The following is a 6,911-nucleotide window of genomic DNA, read 5'->3' on the forward strand; positions in this document are numbered from 1 at the left end:
CCTTTATAATTACAGGCTCTGCTTGAACAATAATTCAAAATCATAAAAACTGCAAACACTATAATATATTATTGTTTTTCCTGGCATGTCTAATGCTTTGTAAATTGCCTCTTTTTCCCTTTGCACCCTTTTCATAACCTCAGTACCTTTGTACTTTACTACAACTCTCTTCTAAACTCCCTCCCTTCCCTCCCCTTGTAGAACTCCCTGCAGGCATCTTGGGTTCTTGCCTCCATCCTGAAGGGCTGCTCTCTAGAAGTACTAAACAGTGTTCTTCCTGGAACTTCAGGTCCCTGCTCTTCTGGATTGCATCATCTCTTTCTGAATGTCATGCCTTTCCCTTTTTATGCTAATTTTTTGGAAAATGTCTTCAATTAACTTTCTAAGGAAAGGCACCTAGGAAGTAAAGTTTATGAATCCTTGAATATGTATTTTGTATTCAGCTCTCAGATTTTATTTATTTCTAGGGAATTTTTTTTCTTTTTATTTCTATAAAGTAAAGGGAAAGAGAGAGAGAGATCTGAGCAGAAAGTAGGTCAAAGGGCCATGGAAACACTGCTGTGTGGCAAATGGAATGTCTCTGTTTGTGGAGTCGTGGCACCTAACATATTCTCTTTTCTATAAAGAAAAGGAAATTCACCTGCATAATGCAAAGGTTCCAGTTTGATTAAATTCCACAAAAACCTTTCCCTCCTATGTGATAAGTGCTGCTGCCACTATCAGAGCAAACTTACTCTGCTTCCTGAATCCACAGGGGACATGTGCGAAACACCACCTCACAGAGCTGGCTCGCACTGTGGCGCACATGCTCAATTCCTGCTCCGTCCCAAAAGGTGAGGGCAGAGGGCATGATGGTTCTCACAGAACTACTTTACAAATAAACTTGGGTTGACTCTTCAGAGGAGTCTTTTACGACACTTTTTTAAGAGATCTGGTGGGAATGTAAATTGATACAGCTACTATGGAGAACAGTATGGAAGTTCCTTAAAACACTAAAAATAGAACTACCATATGACCCAGCAATCCCACTACTGGGCATATACCCTGAGAAAACCATAATTCAGAAAGAGTCATATACCACAATGTTCATTGCAGCTCTGTTTACAATAGCCAGGACATAGAAGCAACCTAAGTGTCCATCGACAGATGAATGGATAAAGAAGATGTGACACATATATATCATGGAATATTACTCAGCCATAAAAAGAAACAAAATTGAGTTATTTGTAGTGAGGTGGATGGACCTAGAGTCTGTCATACAGAAAGAGAAAAATAAATACGGTATGCTAACACATACATATGGAATCTTAAAAAAAAAAAGATTCTGATGAACCTAGGGACAGGACAGGAATAAAAACGCAGACATAGAGAATGGACTTGAGGACATGGGGAGAGGGAAGTATAAGGTGGGGTGAAGTGAGAGGGTGGCATGCACATACATACACTACCAAATGTAAAATAGATAACTAGTGGGAAGCAGCTGCATAGCACAGGGAGATCAGCTCTGTGCTTTGTGACCACATAGAGGGGTGGGAGTGAGACACAAGAGGGAGGGCATATGGGGATATATGTATGCAATAGCCGATTCACTTTGTTATACAGCAGAAACTAACACAACATTGTAAAGCAATTATATTCCAATAAAGATGTTATAAATAAATAAATAAATAAATAAATAAATAAAACTACTAGTAAATTAAAAAAGAGAGAGAGAGAGAGATCTGAGCAGAAAGTAGGTCAAAGGGCCATGGAAGCACTGCTGTGTGGCAAATGGAATGTCCCTGTTTGTGGAGTCGTGGCACCTAACAGAATCTGAGCAGGCATTGTATGAAGACAAGGACACACTGGCACTATGGCCTGTCCAGTTAGTGTGGAGAAACAGTCCTGGTGTGGCCAAGAGTTCATAGGTCTGGACCCGAAAGTAATCTTGCTTTGCTGAGCCCGGATTAGGTTGGCTGGCAGCATCTTGTGTCTGTATCCATCATAGAAGGAAAAAGCAGTGGTGAAGCAGAGCATGGGAATGCCTGTCTGGACACCAGTACTCACTGCCCGCCATCGGGAGTCCTGGCAGTTTCCACAGCCGACTTAAAGAAGTCATCTAGTAGTAGATTCGGAAGTCCTGGGTTTTGATCAAATGTATCTTTTATCTGTCCTAGGAATACACTCCTGCTGATGCAGCACCCCTTCCACATCAGAGCAATGCCACCATAGTTGAGCATCCAGCCAAATTCAGTGGCTGCCTGTCCTAGCAACATAAAGCCCTGAGCATAAGTGATCATCTTGGAAGCATAGAGGGCCTTTCGAATGCCCTCCAGGAATGATTCCTTATCTCCTTCAAACTGGATCTTTTGAGGTCCCTTCAGCTTTCTGCTGGCTTGGATCCTCTCGTCCTTCAGAGATGATAAGCATCGAGCAAAGACCGCTTCTCTGATGAAGGTGACAGGGACACCGTACTCCAGGGCCGAGATGGTGGTCCACTTCCCAGTGCCCCTCTGCCCCTGCACTGTTCCTGATCTTTGGCAGCAGGTATTTGCCATTGGTATCTTGGAACTTTAAAATATTGGCTGTGATTTCAATCAGGAATGACTCTAGCCCTATCCTATTCCATTCCTCAAAAGCCTTTGCCATCTCCTCGTGCTCCACGCCCAGGACGTTTTTCATCAGGTAGTAGGCTTCACAGATCAGCTGCATGTCTCCCTACTCTATCCTGTTGTGCACCATCTTCACAATGTGTCCTGCCCACTCATCTCCCACCCAGTCACACCAGGGTCCTCCAGTCCCCACTTTCACAGCAATGCCTTGGAAGATTGCCTTGATGTGGGGCCAAGCCTCCTTATTCCCTCCCTGCATAAATGATGGGCCATACCACACCCCTTCCTCTCGACCACTAACTCCACTCCCCACAAACAAGATTCTCTTGGCCTTGGGGTCTCAACACTGTCTTGCAGTATCCCTGTATTTAGAATTTCCTCCATTGATGATGATGTCACCAGTGTCCAACAAGGGTACCAGTTTTTCAATAAAATCGACAGCCAGGGCAGTCTTCACAAGCAGGATGATTCGCCAAGGCTTCCTCAGCTTGGAGACCATCTCCTCCAAGGAGTGAGCACCAACCACCTTGGTGCCCTTCACCTCATTGGCCAAGAAATCATCAACTTTGGAGACTATCCTATTAAAAGCACAGACCAACAAGGCCATGGTTGTTCATATTCAAAATTAAGTTTTGCCCAGTTAAGCCAGTCCCGTCAGGGCAATATCAGCTTGGGCCATTGCAGTGGTGGCAGAGTGGGCTGGAACAAGGAGAGGCAAGGCGCAGATGACCCTCCTTAGGTATATTTTTAATATATTTTTTTCATTCCTTCATAATTTTGAAAGCATTTTTATTTAGAGACTGAATATACAAGTGGACAATGTCCGGATCATATATAAAAATAAAACTCTGACATAAAGAACAGACTTGTGGTTGCCAGTGGGGAGATGGGGGGAGGGGGAGAGTGATTCAGAGTTTGGGATTAGCAGATGAAAACTATTACATATAGAATAGATAAACAATAAGATCCTACCGTATAACACAGGGAACTATACTGAATATCTTGTGATAAACCATAACAGAAAAGAATATAAGAAAAGAATACATATATGTGTATAAATGAGTCACTATGCTTTACAGCAGAAATTAACACAACATTGTAAATCAACTACACTTCAATTAAATAAATAAACAAACAAACAAATAAATAAATAAATAAATAAAACTCTGACCCAAAATCTGTGGCAACCAGCCTAGGAAATGAAGCCATTATCTACAGAGCCAGGAAACCAGCCTACTATCTACAAGTCAGACTTGTAGGTCAGATCACTGTCTTTAAAAAAAAATCTAGGAAGATCAAACAATAAACCGTTAAAAAAAATTGACCCAAAATGGCCAGAATTTGATTAACAACTGACAGTTTCTCTAAGTCTTGTTCCCACTTTCAATTTAGTGCCAACCAGAGAAAGCCAAATACACACCTAACCAATCACATGGGATGTCCTGCCTCTAACAAGCCCCCCTACAAATTTCCAACACCCCAGTCTCCAATTAGAGCACACCTGAAACCTTCCCTTTTTTTCAGTAAAAAGCTTTCCCAATCCTCTGCCTGTCTTTGAGTTTCTGGCAAACCAAGTGATGGTGGCTGACTCTCTTGCTATAGAAACATGTGAATAAATAGCATTTTCTTATTTTCATCTGTGTGGTCTTTGTTTATTTCCACATTATATATAAACTCCTAGAATCCAGGGCTACTCAGAAGCCTGATAACAGTGTGACCTAAAAAAAAAAAAGATTTGTTGGGATATAATTCACACATATCATACAAGTCACCCATTTAAAATGTACAATTCAATGGCTTTTAGTATAATCACAGACCTGTGCAACCATCCCCACCAAAATTTTAGAATATTTTCTCCCCCCCAAAAGAAATCGGTACCCATTAAAGTCACTCCACCTTTTCCCCCAACCTCCACTTCCCTAGGCAACCACTAATCTCCTCTCTGTCTCTATAGATTTGCCTAATCTCATCGTTTCATATAAAGGGAATCTTAAATATGTGGTCTTTTCTGACTGACTTCTTTCATTTAGGAAAATATCTCCAAGGCTCATCCCTGTTGAAACACGTGTCAGTACTTCATTCCTTTTTATGACCAGATAATATTTCATTGTATGGATGCACTACATTTTATTTATCCCTTCATGAGTTGGGGTGTTTCCACTTTGGGCTATTAATAATACAACTATGAACTTTATTTACAGCTTTTTGTGTGAATATTTTTTTTCATTTCTCTTGGCTAGATACCTAGGAGTGGAATTGTTGGGTCATATGTATGGTAACAACGTTTAACCTTCAGAGAAGCTATCAGACTGTTTTCCAAGGCAGTACACCACTCTCCATCCCAACAGCAATGTATGAGGGTTTCAATCCATCCACATTCTCACCAACACTTTTTATCATCTGTCTCTTTGATCACAGCCATCCTAGTAGCTGTTAGGTGGTATCCCATTGCTATTTTGGTTTAGATTTCCCTGATGGCTAATGATTATTGAGCATCTTTTCATGTGCTTATTGGTCATTTGTTTATTTTCTTGTTCATTAAAATCCTTTGTCCATTTTGTAAATTGAGTTATTTTTCTTTTTATTGTTGAGTTGTAAGGTGACCTGTTTTTTAACTTTGTTCTTTTCTTTCTGGAAACTTCAGCATTCTGATTTTTCACAATAACATGTCCAGGCAAACATCTTTTCTTCCCTTTGCTGGGAACCTGGTAGGCCCTTCCAACCTAGAGACTCATGCTTTGGTTCAGTGTTGCCTCCTTTATCATTTCTCTGATGGTTTATTACCCTCTTCTTTCTCTTTCAGGGACTTCCATTTTTAGGTAGCAAATCTTGAATTTATCCATATGTCTTTAATCTTTATTCTCATATTTTCCTTTCTTGTTTTTGGTCCTTTTTATTCTTTTTCTAGATTTGCTTAATTTCTTTCTGTACTCTTCGACTGAGTTATTCCATTGGTTACATTTTTATGTGTTCCTATTTTACAGTATATTGTTCTTATTTAATAAATGTAATATCTCTCTAAAAGATCTCTAAAGATACCAGGTATAGAGAAAATTTTAAAGTTCTCCTCTGTTTTCTGGATTAATCATTCCCTCTTTGGCCATTGTTGCTAATTATTAACATTGCTCGTTCTTTTTGACATTCCTCATTTGTCTGGTCATCCTTTAATGCCTGTTTGAATTTTAGGTTAAGACAGTAGAAAATCTAGCAGAGGCCTTTGTACTGATGGACAAAAGTTTACCAACTTTCAGGTTTCATCTTCTGTTGAATCAGTGGCAAGTCAGCTGCTGTGAAAGACTGAGATGTTGAAGGCTTCACTCTAGAAGGCCAGTTCCCACATAAAATACCTGGTTTTACCAGACAGTCCTTTACATTCCTGTAGATATGAAGTCTCCATTCTTGTTTTTACTGTGGTAAGTAAACATAACATAAAATGTACCACTTTACCCATTTTTAAGTGTACAGTTCAGTGGCATTAAGTACATTCATATTGTTGTGCAACTATCACCACCAACCATCTCCATAACAATTTCATCTTCCCAAATTGAAACTCTGTGCCCATTAAACACTAACTTCCCATTCCCACATCTCCCCAGACACTGTTCTACTTTCTGTGTGCATTGTTATTTACTTATGTTCTTTTTTTTTCTTTTTTGAATTTTATTTTATTTTTTATACAGCAGGTTCTTATTAGTTATCTATTTTATACATATTACTATATATATGTCAACCCCAATCTCCCAATTCATCGTACCACCACCCCACCACCACTTTCCACCCTTGGTGTTCATAAGTTTGTTCTCTGTATCTGTGTCACTATTTCTGACTGGCAAACTGGTTCATCTCTACCATTTTTGTAGATTTCACATATATGCATTAATATGCAATACTTAACTCTGTATGACAGTCTCTAGGTCCATCCACGTCCCTACAAATGACCCAGTTTCATTCCTTTTTATGGCTGAGTAATATTCCATTGTATATATGTACCACACTTCTCTATCCATTCGTCTATTGATGGGCATTTAGGTTTCTTCCATGACCTGGCTCTTGTAAATAGTCCTGCCATGAACACTGGGGTGCATGTGTCTTTTGAATTACGGTTTTCTTTGGGTATATGCCCAGGAGTAGAATTGCTGGGTCATTTTAGATTTTTAAGGAAGCTCCATACTGTTCTCCATAGCGGTTGTATCAATTTACATTCCCACCAACAGTGCAAGAGGGTTCCCTTTTCTCCACACCCTCTCCAGCATTTGTTGTTTGTAGATTTTCTGATGATGCCCATTCTAACTGCTGTGAGATGATACCTCATTGTAATTT

General features: G+C 39.8%; 1 pseudogene across 1 annotated transcript; it reads right to left on the minus strand.

Moving 5' to 3' along the window:
* Positions 1–1,628: 1,628 nt before the first annotated feature.
* LOC309813665 (6-phosphogluconate dehydrogenase, decarboxylating-like) lies at positions 1,629–3,270 on the minus strand (annotated as a pseudogene). Its single transcript has one exon. The product of its transcript is annotated as a 6-phosphogluconate dehydrogenase, decarboxylating-like (transcript).
* Between the last annotated feature and the right edge of the window lie 3,641 nt (positions 3,271–6,911).

This window comes from Mesoplodon mirus (assembly GCF_964341445.2).
Source record: "Mesoplodon mirus genome assembly, chromosome: 12".
Classification (NCBI taxonomy): Eukaryota; Metazoa; Chordata; class Mammalia; order Artiodactyla; family Ziphiidae; genus Mesoplodon; species Mesoplodon mirus.